The sequence below is a fragment of the Hetaerina americana genome, unplaced genomic scaffold (genome assembly GCF_022747635.1).
Source record: "Hetaerina americana unplaced genomic scaffold, ioHetAmer1.1.p SCAF_5, whole genome shotgun sequence".
Taxonomy (NCBI): Eukaryota; Metazoa; Arthropoda; class Insecta; order Odonata; family Calopterygidae; genus Hetaerina; species Hetaerina americana.
The window spans coordinates 72,954,306-72,973,512 of NW_027287095.1; the positions used below are offsets into that span (position 1 = coordinate 72,954,306).

Sequence of the window (19,207 nt, forward strand, 5' to 3'; positions counted from 1 at the left end):
GTGTGTACATGATGAGCGAAAGAATATTTCTTTAAAGAAATAATTTTGGATATTTTTGGATTAAGTAAAATTAATACACTGACCGAATGACCCTCATGGTAAAGGCTGGCCTAGTAAAATAATTATTTATCAAAACACCGCAGTGAAGTCAATATTACATATCTCCTCGGTTGGTTGGAAATAGCGATGCGATATGGCATGAACTTCACCGTAGATATATTTCGCTATCACTTTCTCGCCCGCGAGACATCAGGAAGATGCTGATCATCGGCTATAGAAACGGGGAAACTCCGTGGATTGCGGAGAAACAAGAGAGGGAAAAAGCATCAGCATTCACTCACCTCTACTGAAGGTCATGCAGTGGTCGTCCCCGATGTCCTGTTGGCTTCCTTAGCGTAGAGGAGCCCGTGCGTAAGCGGCGCCATGCTCCGCCGACGACTCAGGTGCTCTGGAAGAAACGGAAAAAAGAGTAAGAAGGGTTTTAAGTGACATTTCTCCCGTCACGTGCACATTTTGGCGTTTGGGTCTAGACACTGCTAGAAAGAGATAAGGGAGACTTACCAGGCTCCGCCCCCCCATCTTATATATAACTGTCCCAACACCCTGCATCTTCTTCACATTATTTTCGTCTGGAAAGGCGTCGGGACAGCAGTTTCATATACGCGGCACAACAGCCGATGGGACCGCTTTCGAAACTTCGGTGGGGTATATATATATGCATATACCCCAATAAAATATATATCTTTTTAAGATGCAACAATTTCAGAGTGTAAAGATCATTCGCCTTGACTATATTTATATAAGTATATATTATATACTGATTATTATGGTTAGGCAGAGATTCAGAAGCAATGTAATCAATTCACACAATTTCCCGGGAGCGGACTGTGACCACAATTTAATTGTTATGAACTGCAGCGTCAGTTTCAAAAAGGTAAGGCAGGGGCGGCGGGTTAGAAAATGCAATTTAGGTGCATTAAATGGATTGGCACAGAAGGAGTATCATTAGGCTGCAGACAAAATCATGGAAGACGGTAAAGAGCCGAGTACTATCGAAGAAAAATGGGAATGTATCAAGAAAGGGATATCGAAAGCCTCAAAAGAAACTATAGGAACCGTTAATGAGAAAGATAAGGAAACCATGGATTACGGATGAGATGATTCGGAAGAATGTAAGCAAAAAGTTAGGCGCAAATAAGTACGAAGAGTTAAAAATTAAATTCAGACGGACAACAAATAGAGCAAAAGAAGCATAGTTGAAGACGCAGTGCGAGGATAAAAAAAGTTTGCAGAGGAAGGGTGAAGTTGGTGCGCTGTACAGCAAGGTTAAATCACCATCGGGAAGTAAGAAGGGAAGAAGATGACATAGAAAATATCCAAGAGAGATAAAATACATAGAAGCACTTTATGGTAAAGAACTTAGGCCGACAAGGTTAGACATAGAAAAGGACCATGACGTAGATGAAGATAGCTTAGGTCCAGACATACTCGACGATGAGAGAGCAAGGGCATTAAGGGAGATGAAACAAACTAAGGCCGTGGGGGTAGACAATATTCCTGCGGAACTACTAAAATGTTTAGGAAAATATGGGAGGAAGAGGCTATATGGGCTGATTCGTAGTGTCTATGAGGAAGGAATCTGGCTGGAAGTTCTTGTGAGATCAGTTTTAGTTCCTATTCCGAAAAAGGTAAAGGCTACATCATGTGAGGACTATAGGACGATAAGTTTGATATCCCGCGCAAGGTATAGTTGTTCTCAGGATCATTACAAAAGGGTGGAGAGCGAGGCAAATGATTACTTAGGGGATGATCAGTTCGGGTTTAGGAAGGGGAGAGGTACGCGTGATGCCATTGCAGTAATGAGATCACTAATCGAGAGGAATATAGAATACAACCAGGAGGTATTTGCCTGTTTCGTAGATTTAGAAAAAGCGTTTGATAGAGTACATTGGGAAAAAAGGTATGAGTATATTGAAGAAATAGCAATAGATAGGATGGACAGGAGGCTAATCCGCAACCTGTACATGTCTCAGACTGCTCAGGTGCGAGTGGGGAACGGGGAGTCCGGATGGGCAGTGTTAGGAAGAGGCGTAAGGCAGGGTTGCCCATTATCACCGTTGCTGTTAAATGCATATGCGGAGGAAATGATTAAAGAGGCATGGGAAGACCTGGAGGTAGGAATGGGAAAACCTGGAGGTAGGAATGAAAGACAGTGGGGACTTGGTAAAATCCGTTAGGTTTGATGATGACCAAGCTTTAGTTTGTGAGTCAGCCAAGGGGTTGCAAGCATTGCTAAGTGAATTGGAAACTCGATATGGGATGAGAATACACGCGATAGGTATGGGATGAGAATCAATATTAATAAAAATGTAAACAATATGCGATTTTCCAGAAAGAAAAAGGCTAAGGTAAACATTAAAATAGGAGGGCAAAAAATAGAGCAGGTAGAACAGTTTAATTATCTCGGAAGTGTTTTGGACCAGCACGGTCAAAGTAGTAAGGACGTAAGGAGAAAAATTACACTAGGCAAAGAGGCTTTCACAAGGAGGAAGGAGTTGAAGTCAGGAACGTCGTGTAAGGATTTTGAGAAAAGGCTTGTGAATACTTGGATATGGAGCGTAGCGTGCGGCGCGGAGACATGGTTAATAAAGCAGGAGGGTAGTCGCATATTGGAGGCTTTTGAAATGTGGGTGTGGAAAAGAATAGAGAAGGTGAAATGGACCGAAAGGAAAACAAATGAGGAAGTGCTAGGTATGGAGGGCGAGGGGAGGGGATTGTTGGGAGAAATCATTGGTAGGCAGGAAAAATGGATGAAAAGCATATGGGCTGTTGATGACTGTAATAGAGGGGAGAATGTTAGGCAAACGAGGAAAGGGCAGGGATAGGATAGGGATGTTACGGGATGAAGGGAGGAAGGAAGTACACAGAGATGAAGAGGGACTTGTTGTAGAGTAGGATGCTGTATTGTGTTTTGTTACGAGATTTTTTTTTTGTAGTTGTGTTCATCGAAAACCTACCTTAAACGGTAGATTACGTAAAAAAATTATACATGTGTGTATGTGTGTATGTGACCATGTGTATGTATGTATGTATATATATATATATATATATATATATATGTATGTATATATATATATGTATGTATATATATATACATACATATATATATATATATATATATATATATATATGTATACATATATATATACACATATATATATATATGTATATATATATGTATATATATATACATATATATACATATACATATATATATACATATATACATATACATATATATATATATATATGTATATGTATATATATATATATATATATATATATATATATATACACACACACGATTATATATGTATTGTGAGTGAAGCAACTCATAAGAGGTGAACTACATCTACACAATTTCACGCAAGCCGTCGCTAGGGCGTGTGTCGGGAGATTTTAGGTCATCAGCCAAGCATGCACAAACCCAATCATGTCACTTCTGCAGCAATATTGGTTTGATCATGCACTCGAACAAAGTTAATTACACGAAAGAAGGTACTTACATGCAACAATATTCAACAACAGCATATGTATATTCAAACCATTCGGTAAAATTGTTAAAAATATGGGTCTATTAAATTTTTAAAAAACATGCTGGCATTAATATGCAAGATATCGACAAAATATATCCATACACTCTCAATTCTAATTAACTCCTACGCGATTGCTGCCATATATATTTTGATAAAGCAGCAGATACTCCGTCTATGACGACCCTTTCCTCGTGGTCTGTTCAAAATTGATTAATCTAGTTTATTAAACACTTAACAATACCGTAGCTTCCCAACTTTGAATCAACTTCCTATGATGGACGTAGTGGAATGACTTTTTAAAATCTAGAAATATTCCATCAACCTGAACATTATTTTCACCGGAGGCCAATATATCACAAAGGAAAAGTTTTAGTTGGGTCTCGCAAGATCTATCAATTCGGAAACCGTGTTGGTTTTTTGTAAGTTAACTCTGAGAATCGAGAAACGTCATCATTGAACTTAAAATGTGAACATAATTGAATGATTATGTGCCCTTAAATTTTGCATAAAATGAATGTGAGAGAGATGGATCGGTAATTACTCAAGTCTTCTCTGCCGCCTTTTTAAAATCTAGGAGTGACATTGGCTATTTTCGTCTTTGGCCACGGCGCGATCATTTAGGGATTTATTACATATTATTTCCAAATAAGAAGCTAACTCAGAGGCCATTGTTTTGAATACGCAATGAAGGAATACGCCAAGGTCTGGCGATTTGTTTAGACTGATTTATTTAAGTTGACGTTCAATTCCATGAGAATATATTACCATTTCAGACATTTAGGGTCATGGAACCGATCTGGTATTGACTCGCAATGTTCCTGTGAACGATCATTAAAAACGCTATTAAAATAATGAATGTACGTTTCTTAACTGGTGGTGAGTTTTTGCCTGTCACTATTTAGGGATGGCACTGTCGACTGGTCTCCCTTCTTTAAACATGACCATAATGCTCTTTAATGGGGTTTTGTTCAAATATTCACCTTATCTTTTATTTTTTAATTCTGTTCACAAATACTTCGTTTTTACGCTGACAACAATCCTTTCATGGGGTATACACACAAGATGAATATGCGGGTCAGCCTGAAAGTAGCTCGTCTTCCTTGAATGGGTTTCTATTTAAATGAAATGAAAATATAAGAGAAGTGTCTACGAATTAAAAATAATAAATTTGTAATACGTGGCAAGTATATGGAATTCATGGGAGAAAACGCTAATCAGTAATAAAAATGTTTCATAGTAAATCCGAAGGATTTGTTAAAAATTGATTCGAAAGGAGGGTCAGCGTGGCGGCAATGTTGAAAGAATTAGGTTGGAATCCCTTGACTCACGAAGGGAACCGCTAAAACCTAGAACTCAGGATGGTACAGTGCGCCTGAGTTTGCTTGCGACACTGAAGGTATAATTAAGGTAGTAAATTATAATGGGCAGATTCGGTCACCGGAATAAAATAAGAGAGATATCGTAGACACCGCCACAGGCTGATTAAGAACTCATTCTCCCCTCGCACGATGTGCAGTGTATAACCGATATGGAATTTTGCGATGATATTAATTTACGATCATCATGATATGACATACGTAACGGAGTAACTTGACTTCAACCCCACTCATCAATCACTCGATTAATTTGCAAAATTCACTGTACAAATACAACAACGAATAATACAGATGTATATTGAAATATAATTCATAAACACAGACAAACAAAGCCCACCAAATGACGCACCGAATGTCCAACAGTACCAACTTATCAATTAAAAATAGGCAATTTTTAATTAATCATGATAATTCCACCATATCACGCCTGAAACGTCTCTTTTTAATAGTTAGGACCAATTCAATTCCGATAATATTTAATACCCTATCTTAATATCGTAGAAAAAATTACACCTTGAGGAATCCCTTATGTAAATGGATGCTGAAGAGGGTAATAAACATAAGCGAGCCAAATGCCGGTCTATGACTTATGAAGGATAGGCTGAGCATTTTCTGCATATAAATATTAGATAACGGGTTATAGGTCACGGTTGATTGGATAGTTAAACTTTAAACGAACAATGAGTAGCAAGATAAAAACGCCCGTCTAAGATTTTCCACCGACGATCGAGCTAGACACGTGAAAAGTGCTCTCACAAGCGTAATCTCATCGGCCAGTTGTTCAACCAAGGTCAGAATCTTCGCTTCCTCCAGGGATAAGGAAACTTTTAACCGGGCAGTGCCTCTCAGAGGAGGAGAGTTCACCCAATTATTACACAAAACGAGGTCACCGTCGCGTCGACGCGAGATAAAAAAAAAGACCCTCTCAAGAGAAGAGGAAACGTCCCCGAGAGGACACAGCTCCCGACTCCGTAACTGCTTCCGCGACGCATACCGGTGCAGGGTGGAAACATTCTCTCCCGTCGGAAGAGAACGAAAGTGTTCCACGATCTCAAACTTTACCGAACACGAACCTCACTGGCGCGAGTTTAAGGAGCGGGAGGGAGGGAAGGCATGCGCGTGGGCGTGTGTGTGTGCATGTGTGTTTGGCGGTCTTATCTTGTATGCTACTTGGATGACACGTAGGGAGCGGTGAAACAGACTGGCGAGAGTATCAACCCGAGGGCATGGGAGATAATATCCATGTCACTGTCAGCAACTTTCAACTCCGTCCTATCTAAACAACGGAGCACGGGACCGCCCCCTCCTAAGGCCCCAAACGCCCCCTAACCTCCCCTTCCCTCACTCGCCGCCCATCAGACTCTCCGGCCATCCCCCGTCCAAAACACCCCCACTTCCCCCCCAACACTCCCCGGCCATCCAGGCGTTGTCGCGGAAGCCAACTCTTTTGTTCCGACGCTTTCTTCTCCTCCTCGGGATAATGTGGGAAACGCTGGGTGGGATGGAGAGATATAGAGATAGAGGAAAAAAATGAGGTGGCCTTAAGGGGAGAAGGAGACTTTTCCCTTCCTCTCATGGCGTCCTGAAAACCCCTTCCTTGCACCGAAATCCCCAAAATATACGTCTCGATTTTCGGGAAATCCCCCTCCGCTCCCGGCGAGGATTTCGATCTCCTTCGCCTTCCCCCCCCCCTTCTCTACTTCCACATTTACCCCCCCCCCCTTGGGAGGAAGGGGGGTTGGTTTGCCTCTCCATGAGTATCCACCCTCTCTGCCGCCCCGGGGGATGGTGGGGATGGGATGGGGTCAGGGCGACGGCGAGGGACTTCCGGGGAGGAGCGGCGGACGCGGGGGATAGGCGATGGCGGCTCGGCCGAGCCCATGTCAAATTCAGAGGGAGAGATGACGGACGTTTTCCGCGCGAAGAAATCGCTGTCGTCACTCAGCTAGCAGAAGACTGAGTGGTTTCGCAAAAACAATTATGATTTCCTTACTCTTTTCCTTTCACTTTCTCTTCGCGAATTCCATTTCATCTTCTTATGAAAAGAATCCCTCCAAACAGCAACATCGACGCTCGCAGAGTACCACAGGGGCATGCATATATGTGTATACACACTCATATATATATATATATATATATATATATATATATATATATATATATATATATATATATATATATATATATATACATCCGTGTATGCGTATGTATGTGAGTTTATATGCATACGTGTGTGTGTGCATGTAGATAATTATGAGCAAATATGTAATCATATTTATCAATGTAGGGCTGGTACCCAACACTCTCCGCCACACGTCCTCACGGCGGCTTGCAAAATACTTGTATTATGCCGAAGAACACGGTTTTTCTGCAGATCAATGAAAACTATTAATAGCCATGATTCAATTAGTGCTCCCTCGATTTTTGTAAGGTAAGATGATAGTTTGCACATACATACATAAGTTAATTATAAAAATTATCGATTCTCCTTGGTTTAGTGAATAGGCGTTGATCGGGGGCTTTCGAGATGTTAATGTTGGGGAGAAGAATAGGAAAGGCACCGTTCACGAAAAGAAAAAAGACTGCGGAAGTACGAATTATGGTGTGGAAGGAGAGAGGATTTTTGGGAAAATACAAAGGAGGCGGAAAAACGTTGATTCAGACGATTTCGATTGGAGGTGGAATACTGACGACGGTATAAATTAGGCCAAAATGAATGTTAAAATGCAACACTTAAAATATAAACAGGATTGGGACAGCGCTCGATATTTTCAATTTTCACATTAATAGCGTTGTTTTGAACGCGGATACCTTTTAAGTTGGGATTGATTTCGTTTGCATGCAAATTTGAATTTCAATGTATGCCTGCGCTTTGGATATTTTATTCTCATCTAAGCATTACGTGAATTCCCTATTGAATACGTGATTTTATATGTCCGTGTGCTGCGCATGCCTGGTATGGATACACCCCTCCAACACACTTTCCCTGCGGCTTGTAGGGAATTATGTAGATGTATTGCTTGTTTTATATTATTTACTTCTACATTTATTTGTACTTGTAACTTATACCTTCATGCTGTTCAGTAATCCTACTCTATTCCTTCCAATACCACGTGTACTAAACTTTCTCCCTCAGATCATGACATTCATCATCCGACTAATATGCAATATCACTTCCACCCACCATTTCAGATTTTTTGGATTTCTCCTCATAATGTATTATCGTCACCCACCCGATTTCTTCAGGTGTCTCCCTCTCTGCCCAGCACAATTTCTGCATTCTTAACCTCACCCACACCCGTGATACGTTAATTTAGTTCTACATTTAACGATGACCTAGAAATGAACGCGTACGAACATGACCAAAGTAGAAACGATTCCTAAATCCCTCGCACTTCTGGATCGTTTTCGTCAATACGTGCATAGTTAAGTGCAAGTCACCACGAGAATGTGAGGTAGGGGGTAATTCCACACCAGGCAAACAAATTAAAACTTAAAGAGCTGCTTACTGTTAATTTTTGTTAGTCATTAGTGTAAAAAATTATGTAAAACGGAAATAATGATAATGGCAACATGCCTTACGAATTCTTTGTTTAAACTGCTCCTTCAATAACGAGATGTGCAGCTGTTGACTGGAAGAACGATAAAATAATGGCGAAATAAAGCTAATGACAACGTAAAAAGAACTCAGTATAAAAATATGTACCCCCTAGAGCAGCAGTTTGGAGATATTTTGACCGCTTAGCATTTGACGCAAAATCACATCTTAAATCTGTCGGTTCTACTATTTCTCTAACATTGGGGAGCAAAATTAAGCAAAGACTGACACATAAAGAATGAGAGAGAAAGATGGGAAAGAGAGAGGACATTTTCGATTTCTTCGACGCCTCAGACATGGATGGCTCAGGTAGGCAAGTCACGCCTCCGAGATGGAGAGATAGTATTCCGGACGCCGGACCTGCATGTAAGCCATGAATGGGTTTCCATCACAGTAAGCAAAAACAAACCGCGTAGGTGAGCTCCCAAGCATTATGAGACTATATCCCTGCCGAAAAGGACCACTCTTTCCTTCTACACGAAGGAAAATCGAGGGGAGGACGCACCTTACACGATGGCCTCAAGGGGAACACACAGTATATATATATATATATATATATATATATATATATATATATATATATATATATATATATAAAATAAACCGTGACACACACCGACTTCTAGGAGCCAGAAGACAACTCCTTCGTCAGCAAAGAAACAACATATGTATATTATTATTATTAGGTAATCTACCGGTTAATGTAGGTTTTTGAGATGGACAAAATTTCCAATTCAACAATCACTAGAGTGATTTTTCGGGTACCAGGTCTTCCTGGGAAGCCATAACCGGCACAGGGAAAGGAACTGGCCCCTGTACCCTGATGTGTGAATTTTCTCACGCCGTATAGGGCTTAGTACTGGGTGATCTCTACCATCACCTACCAAACCGACCTTCGGGTTGATTACTGTGTTTATGATTTATGGTTTTTATACATATATATATGTACATATATATATATATATATATATATATATATGAATCATAAACACAGTAATCAACCCGAAGGTCGGTTTGGTAGGTGAAGGTAGAGTTCACCCAGTACTGAGCCGGACGGCGTGTGAAATTTACACACCAGGGTAGGGGGGCCAGTTCCTTTCCCTGTGCCGGTTATGGTTTCCCAGGAAGATCTAGCACCCGAAAAATCACAAAGCTTGGGTGGAGGAGGAGGATCCAGGAGTCTAACGCTCTACCCCCTGGACTACCGCGACCCACGTATATATATATATATATATATATATATATATATATATATATATATATATGTGTGTGTGTGTGTGTGTGTGTGTGTGTGTGTGTATGCGTACACACACAGATCTTTTTCATGACTCATCACATAGAATTTTACATGAGTTCATGAAACTCAATAAAAATTTCCGGAATTCCGAATATTACATAATTCATTGGAGAGTAGGGATACAGGAAAGTCTGAAGGGAGGGAGGGGGAGAGAGACAGACAGAGGAGGAGAAAAAAGGTTTTCCTCTCTCTTCGAAAGCAAAAAAAGAGAGGAGAGATAGGTGGCAGAGAGAAAACTGTATGAAAAGGGGAGTATTTCGTTTCGTCGAAAAATTCGCATCCACGCACAAAAATAGTCCTGGCCTCTTTCGAAACGCGCTCCTCCGTCGTTCATCGACCCGAAACCCATTAACCCATAAACCACCGATTCCTTATTCATCCTCTCCAACAGCCACGGTGCGAACCGCCGCCACAAACCCCTCCGCGCGTCACCTCGCCTAACACCAACCCCCACCCCCCATTCAGCAGCCTACCCCCGAAGGGGAAGGAACGAGAGGGAGAGTGAGGGACATAGAGGACCCCCCCATCCGTGTGTCGCCTTCTGAGGATGGCTCACCTTAGGCGTCGACTCCCACCTTACCCACCGAACTCCCTCCCCGTCCTTCTCCAACTCGATTCTCCCCTTCTGCCACAAAAACGTTGCTCCCTTCGACGGAGCTAGTCCCTTCAAGGATTTTAAGAGATTTCTCGGATAAGAGATGAAAATGCCTCTCTGGACGCCCCTATATATTGATCCCAGTCATTTAAAAGCATCTCCTTGTATGTGTAATACATATATATATACATATATATATATATATATATATATATATATATATATATATATATATATATAAGGATGTTCTGTTCAACCATTTAAACAAAAAAATAAAGTGACTAAATTATAAGTTACGCGTGGACTTAAGTAAATTATACACGAGTGCACTGATTTTCGTGGCCGTCTCATTCCTATACTACACCCAGAAATTCATCGTATGTTTACTCCTACGTCCATTTTACTTTTAACCCCCTCCCCATCCATACTTCAGAGGTCTCTAATTGACGCATATCTTCTTATCTCTACGGCCACGTTTCTGCGCCGTAAAAAAGTATAATTTTTATTTCTATAAAAACTAATCTTTTTTTACACAAATTCACTCCATGAACATATTTATTTATTATCATAATAATTAGTAAAGGGGTGAAATTAACCTACTCCCTATAATCCTCCCCAAATCCCACCTTCCGCCTAGGCACTCCCTCTCCTACACCTTAACCCATTTCCTGCCTTCACCCTCCAGTTCTCTTCCGGCGACGAAAGCTGCTGGTAACCGCTGAAAAAGTTGGGTTGAGTGAGTAAGTCTGGTTTCTATTTCTTCGTTTAGTACGTGTAATGACCTCGAGTTTACATTGCCTCTCAGGACAATTCATAAAATCTTTAGATTAGAGGATGATCAAGTTGTGACTAACCAGTCAGCCAAGGTGTTGCAAGCACCGTTGAATGTATCGGAAAGTCGGTGAAATAGTTTTGGGATGACATAAAAAGGTTATACGATTTCTGAGAATAAGAAAAACTAAGTTAAATGTTAAAATAGGAGGTTAAAAACCAGAGAAGGTGGACGGGTTTACCTATCTCTGAAGTGTTTTGGACCAAAATGGTCAAAGTAGTTAGGGCATAAGAAGAAAAATTGGGTTAGGCAAAGAAGCTTTCACAAGGAGGGGAGAATAGAAGAAAGGGACGTTGTGTACGAATTTTAACCAATGGCTCGTTCAAAATTTGATATAGAAAGTGACTCACTACGGCGAGAAAACAAGGTCGTTGGAGCAAAGCGATAGTCATAGATTGGATGCTTTAGAAATGTGGGATTGGAGAACGATGGAAAAGATGAAATGGACAGAAAGGAAAGGACAAACAAGGGCGAAGCATGTTGAGGGAGGAGGGGGAATTGTTGGGAGAAATCCAAAGGAGGCAGGAGTGATGGATGCAGACCATATCGATTGCCAATGGTATGTTGGGGACTGTGAAAGAGGAGAGAACGCTAGGCACTCGAGGAAGGGGTAGGAATAGGATAGGTATATTAGGCGGAATGAAGAGAGGAAAATATTACACGGCGCAGAAGAAGAGTTTACTGCAGTATTGCATGTCAGGTTGTATTTCGTTTGGAGAGGTAAGAAAATGTATCGTTTTATAGGCTGCGTTCATAAACGGAGGGAATGAAGGGGAGAAATATTGGACGGAAAATCATTAATAAGAGAAAACGGGCAAATACCTTAAGGCTGTGGAAGAAGAACTTATTGAAAATGACTCCTCTACGTTGAAACTGATATAGGTATTGCAATAGAAGTATGAAATACTATTATAGATCTCGTATTATAAATCGATTTATTAAAGAAAAATACTTTCACAAACGTGAAGCATCGTAATCCTGTGTTCCTCTTTTTCAAAGGAAGGTCTACAGCCCACATTTTTGACGGATTAGGCATCTTTCAAGGAAACCTTATGGAACTGATTTTGGAGAATGACGAAGTGTGTTATGTTTGAATCCTCATTTGAAACATAAATTGATAATTTCCACCCATCTTCAATCCATTTTCCAACTTTGGTTGAAATAAATGTATTTAGGTCCCTCTGTGTGCATGTCCCTCGATGTCAGTCATTAAAAATCCACATTCAATGCTAGTTACTTATTTTAAAAATTCATTCGCTGTACATGTTGAAAAGTCAAGAGAAGACTGCAGCACAGAATATAAATCTTTCAAATCAGACTCTATTCTAAAAGCTTTATAAGGAAATGACCATTAACGTCCGTTCATTTATGAGAGCAGACATTTGCACAAAAAAGTAAAAAAAGAGAAAGAAAATCGAGACATTTCAATTAAACGTAACTTAACCACTACCACTAACGACTTTATTTCAGTAAGGCAGAGCTGAATTTCATTCCAAAGCAAACGCTCATGATGGAACTGTTGAGCTTCGACTTGGCGGGGAAGTCTGACAAATGGATACTATTTAGTACATTCATACTCGACGCTCATTGGTGGGGAGCTAACCCGTACGTCTTGTCCTAACACTTATGGTGAGAAACCCAGTTAGTCATTCTCCAAATGGCCGCCACCAGTGAAGAACGGCACAAGCAGTCAGGCTAACTATTTAAAACTCATAATCCACAAAATGCGACGCACGTATAATGGCAGACGTAAAGAAAATAAGATAAGAAATCATTATAAATTTGGTGCTCCAGGAGCACGATGAAGATTAAATGGAGGAATGGAGTACATAATGAAGTTTTAGGAAGGGGTGGAGGAGAACATTTATGGAAAACACGGATTATAAGAAAAGATAAACTCAACTGGCACGTTCTTAAAAATGCCATCTTAGTGATGACGTTTGTGGCTGGCAAAAAATGAGAGAGAAGTACTGATTTGCTGAACTACGCATATTTGCACCACCAGGACACCTCAACACACACATAAGAGACAGTCCCGAAAGTAAGGTGTCCACTTTTGTTAGAAATCGAATTAAACGTTTATTTTCTACGACTGATACACTATTTGAAAGCTTAAACATTTCTACGTTTTTCTTCTTAGTGGTTATTCAAATCCATACCATTTTGTAGGCGCTGGGAAAGTTTTGGTGTGTTAACTTAATAGCAGCTCGCCGCCAACTCGTTGAGGAAACTTTAGGGGCGAAGTGGTATACAAAAACGACCCAATCACCTACAACAATGTATGGACCGAAATATCATATACATTATTATTATTACTAGGTAATCTGCCGGTTAAGGTAGGTTTTTGGACGGACACAGCTGCTAAGTAAATATTTTTTGGCTCCTAGCAAAACACAAAATCCAGCATCCTACTCTGTATCAGATCCCTCTTCTTCTCTGAGTACTTTCTTCCTCCCTTCATCCCGTCCAACATCCCCATCCTGTTCCTTCCCTTTCCTCTTTTGCCCAACATTCTCCCCTATATTACAGTCTTCAACATCCCGCTGCTGGTCAATACCCCCTTCATCCACTTTTACTGCCTCCATAGGATTTCTCCCAACAAAAAATATACATAAAAATGGTCATATACATGTATATAGTAAAATAAGGGTAAATCTAGGCTTCATAATTTGGTGCTTTACACTTTCAAGCTGCACATCGTGGAATTGTGTGATGTCTTAACCAAAGGAGTTTATAATTTTCCACAGAGTTTATAATGATGATGAGCTTTGCGCCCAGACAATTTATAATGATGCATCAATTATTGAAAATAAATGTTTATTTCTATTTCTAAAAAATTGAAAACCTTACTCCCGAGATTATACCCGGAACTACGTACAATACGTCAATGAAAATTATGGCACATATGATAAGCAGTCACCCTGAATTTCTTTCATAAATTGAAAAAAAATATACGTTCTCACGACGACAGGTTTGTATAAGTGCCTTGTTTCTCCATATCATTTAACTAGCTATTTCTTAAGATGCTCATTGATACTCCACCCGGCCATCTTTGAACGATACTTCGATATCTACTTGGACGAATATACTTTGGCGAATTCCAGGAGATCGGGAAACTTGAAAAATATAAGGTAATTTCATCATGTACACCCTCGAGGGATTTTGCATGAGAAAATTATTGAAGAGGCACGGGCAGACATTTTTTGAACGCTGACCTTCTCGGAGCACGCTTTTGCATTTTGAAAAATCGTCCGTGGGATGGACTTCCTTTTTGTAAAACCACGCGGCGGATTTGCTGTCCGACTTCTCGTTCATTTGAAAGTAAGGAAAGAAAATATTTCGAGATAAAAGCTTTAAGAAACAATTGAGGCAATTTCCAATTTTATTCATCGCGGGTCCGAAGATTGCAATGGCTTCCACTGAACATCTGTTTTGGCGGGTTTGAATCTGTGCCAGATATTATTATTCCTCGAAGAGAAAATGGAAGGAATCATAATTTTCGACAGTTCGCAGGGGAAATTCCCAAGCAGATCTTTGCTTCTCTCTCGCCTCCCCCTACCCGAAGGGAGAGGGGGATGTGGGCGTGGGAGGAATCTCATAGAGGGAGAGAGGAGGGCGACGAAATAACACGCTCCGTTCCCGCTTCTGAGGCTTGGTTTCTGTGGGAGGGATAAAGAACGGATAGCACTGAACGCAACGGTACAGTACTTCAAGAAACTCGACATGATTTGTAGTTGTGCACATGCGATGGGAATATGGAGCTTAGTTTTGCACGACGTGGAAACAAAGCTCACTGATACAATATGATATGTGTCACGTTGGAAGCTCCTGAAATGTGGGTGCAGAGAAAATATAGGCAACATTACAATGGATGGAAAGGCAGACAAACGAAGAAGTACTAGGCAAGTGAGGAGATAAGAGCGGGGTGTTTGGAATAATCAAAAGGAGGCAGGCAAATTGGATGCAGAGTATTTTGATTGGCGACGGAATGTTGAAGACTGTGACAGGGGATAGAAAGCTAAACAAGTGAGGAAGGAGAGATAAAAAAATAAAACATTTTGGACGAGACGACGCGACGGGAGGTAGAGTGCATAGGAAATTGGAGAAGAGTAAATTAGATCGTAGGGCATAACGTTGTGCCTTATTTGGTTAGGAACCTTGTTAAAGAGTGCAGCAGTAGCAAGCAAAATACTACCTTAAATGGTACGCTACCATGAATAAAAATACGGTAAGTATATGGGCGGGAATGCCCTTTCATATCGTTCAGGAGAGGAGATTGATTTTGTCCTTGATTGTAGATTATGCAACAATGTAACTGAAATAAGCTAAATTTTATAAATGAGCTAAAACTAGTCAGTTAAGGGTGCTAAGTTTCATTAAAGATGACCAAACTCAAATTCTATGCCCATTTATCGTAACATATGTGACACCCACTTTAATGAAAATAATATTCAATCTCTTTCCCTCATAAAAAAAACTAATACATATTCTGTTAGCGAAAACCAATTTTTACGTTCTGTGGCAAACAATGTTACAGTTATCAAAATATTTCAGTGATGGCAGCCATCTAACTACCGTAACAATTTGAAATACGTAACCATGTAATGACCCCATATTCATTTGACGAGAAATATTAGGAGAATTGAAAGAATTTGGGCTTAGTAACGTTTTATTCATATTATGGATGCCATCTGATTGGTCTGTTTGTCAGTGCCATAGAGAGTAGTACGTTATTGATGTGTTTTACCTACCTATTTAAAACAGCGGTTCTTGTGAATGCATCAGTCAGTGCTATTTCAACAAAAATTAAAACATAAAGATATGAAGTATTCATGATAACATGTTAAATATTTTTAAGAGTAAAAATTGTAAAAAAAAATATTTTAAGATTTTTCGTTACATTAAAAATTGGATTGGCATTTAAATGAAGATCGCTGAAGTTATACGCAGTGACCTATCGTCTGTGACTTTCGAAAATTGTTTAAAATATCTACCTGGAGGAAGGCCCTCAATGCGGTCGGAGGCAAAATTACAATATTTTTAAACCCAAATGAATTTTTTTTAAATTATTTTTTACCGTTTTTTTCTCGCTCAGTACAAGTAATCTTGTAATTTTCCACTGATCGCTTCAGAAACATATGGTGAATGATTAATTCAGAGTTTGTAATCAGAAACAGTGGTTTCCCATTAAGAACTGAATGTCACGCGACATATGACCCATGTTCGCCTTTAAGTCTTAGTCATTTAGTTCTCAATTTACATGAGATCGTGGCTCATATTCTATCAGCATATTGGGATAAAAAATTACAATACCTCCTTAAAAAATGTAAAAACTTTTACGAAAATCAGCAACAAACGAGAGAAGTATTCAAATAAATCTTCAAATCCATTTCGAGTATTAAGAGTGAGAGACTATTTCCACAGCACGTTTAAAAACAAAACGTCAAACATCAGACGTTCCTATTAGTCGTTGTAAAAAAAAGAAACGCATTGCGTGGGCGATTCGAGAATTTCAGTTTACGTCAAATTAAACCAAACGTTTAGCTCTTAATTTATTTAAATTCAGGTCGAACCGGCGGTAAAACAAACGATGCATACATATGCCGATTCATGACAATACAAAACGGCCTTTCTTGGAAGGAAAGTTCAAAATGTACATTTTCAAAATAAAACATCCAGAATAAGGCCAGAGTGTGTTCTTAATGATAGGAGTAAGAGAACAGCACGCTAACAGACTGGTCGAAATTGGTAAATATAAGTGATTGTGGATGATGAATAAATTCCAGCATAAGTCTAGGTTGAGCCCTAACGTTCAATCCCAACGAAACCGAAAAGAGATGCCCCGCCCTTTCCCCTCTCCAAAACCCAAAGAAAAAAAAAATCTCAGCCACCGACGAACAACCCCCGCGTCCGCCCTTCCTTTCCCCGAACATCCCTCGTATAGGCTCCCCTCATAGACACCACACCCTCAATCCTTCTCTCCCCTCCCCCCATCCTCTTTCAACCCTTTCCTTCCTCACCCCCCTCCCCCACAAACACGGCTCTTCCTTTAAGATCCTACGGGAACCCTTCCTCTCGGCGCCATTCTCAAAAGAAACCTTCCACATCCTCCCCCCTCCACACTCCTCTCCATTTCATACGAGGGCGACCACATCCAAGCAGCCTCCGACTCCTTCCGCTCCCGCCCCAAGACCGCTCCTACTCCCCAGCTAGCACGTGTTCCTTTTAAGGCGAAGCAGGGAACGAGAGAGAGAGATGGGAAGGGAGAGGCTGATGGAAGGGAGGGTGAGATGGGGGTGGGGTCGAGAAGGGTGTAGCGGGAGGGGGGGGTAGAGAGGAAGGAGCTATCTTATCTCCGGGCTCGCACACTTCCTTAAAGGAGGACAAGAGCATCTGAAATCTCCCCACACGCCCCTCCCCGCCACCACCTCCCGTGTGTCACATCCTCGGGAAACCCCCTCCCAGCCCTTAAAAACCCTTTCCTCCCGTGTGTGGGAGTGCGTGAGTGGGAGAAAAAGAGAGAGAGAGGGAGATGGAAAGAGAGGAGGAGTCCCGAAATCCTTCAAAACGATAAATGCGAGCGCCATTTCCTCCTCTCCTCAAGAGGCGAGTAAGTGGTCCTCCTCTTCCACCCGTCCGCGCTCCTTAAAACACCCCCGTCTTCTCGCACAGTCCTTCCCCACCCGGGCGAACAGTTCACGGACAACCGCCGCCCCTCCCCCACCTCACGCGAAAACGCCCGCCGCCCCACGAGGAGAGTAGGGGTGGGGGCGCGGCGTTTACGCCACACCGCACACGACGTCGGTCTTATGTGCCCGTTTTGTGTGCGCGCTCTAGCAAGGAGGCGGCGTTTGCAGGAAAGGGTCGGAAGGGAAGCGGTGGATATGCAGACGGGAACGCTCAGTGGGCGGGGAAGAGGAAGATGTAATTAGAAAAAGATAAGGGAGGAAGGTTCGCGGGCAAGAAGGCGGGCTGAGGGCACTGGAATTGGACGGTGCGATATATATCTTACATGCACCCTGCCAGCCACCGACGGGGATGACACTCCATGGGATGGAACTAACTTGCACAGGAATATTTCCGCGTGAATCAGTACTCTACTGACTCGAGAGTGGCTCTTAAGGAGTAACCATAGTATAAGGAAACTACCTAGGCTTTCAAATACATATACCTAATTCAATGACAATCAATATGTTATATTTAAAAATAACATTATAAACGTGCTAGTCGTACAGTCCATTTCCCTTGTCTACTATCCATAACCTAGCTATACGTGATATTAATGGATTGTAATATGTTTTCACTGTCTGCTCAACAATGATTTTTCGAATTTCCGCAAGAGACAGAAAATATTCGGGCTTCTTTATAATGGCGATTCTCATCCGAAGACTGCTAACAAGGTAATCACGCGATTAACTCCATCATAGCAACGTTTAATGAATTTTGCTTCTGTACTAAATTTGATATAATTCCTAAATGTAAGCTGCCTTTAAAAGATCACAATTATTATCTGGCGTAATGCAATTCGTGATAACAGAATAACTATTTCTTTTTACTTTAGTCTCATATCTCTACTGCATCCTTATTATACCGATATCATTTAAATGCGAGGTTGGTATTAACATGATAGCCACAGAAAGTTGGAAAGAGACGTATGTGGAAGATCAAAAAATATCTCTGATGTACTATCTGGCAGGGGGTACCTAACTAATGGGGGTTATAACGGGGAAATTATTCGGTTTGATCGGATGGTACAAAGCTCGACTACATGTAGTATTACTCACATCTACTGCAATATCGCATAAGCCGCCGTGAGGGCGTGTGGTGGGGGATGCCAAAACGCCAGCCATTCTCATGCACTAATATGAACTTATATCTGCATTTTAATATATATTTTCGGGTTCCTGAGTTAA

At 40.9% G+C, this 19,207-nt stretch overlaps 1 long non-coding RNA gene across 1 annotated transcript in view; it reads right to left on the reverse strand.

Moving 5' to 3' along the window:
- Positions 1-346: 346 nt before the first annotated feature.
- The window catches only part of LOC139693533 (uncharacterized), an 821,473-nt gene continuing 802,612 nt past the window's right edge, over positions 347-19,207 (reverse strand). The window contains exon 5 of the long non-coding RNA XR_011702059.1: positions 347-448. This is a non-coding gene — a long non-coding RNA (uncharacterized lncRNA). The remainder of the gene's footprint in view (positions 449-19,207) is intronic.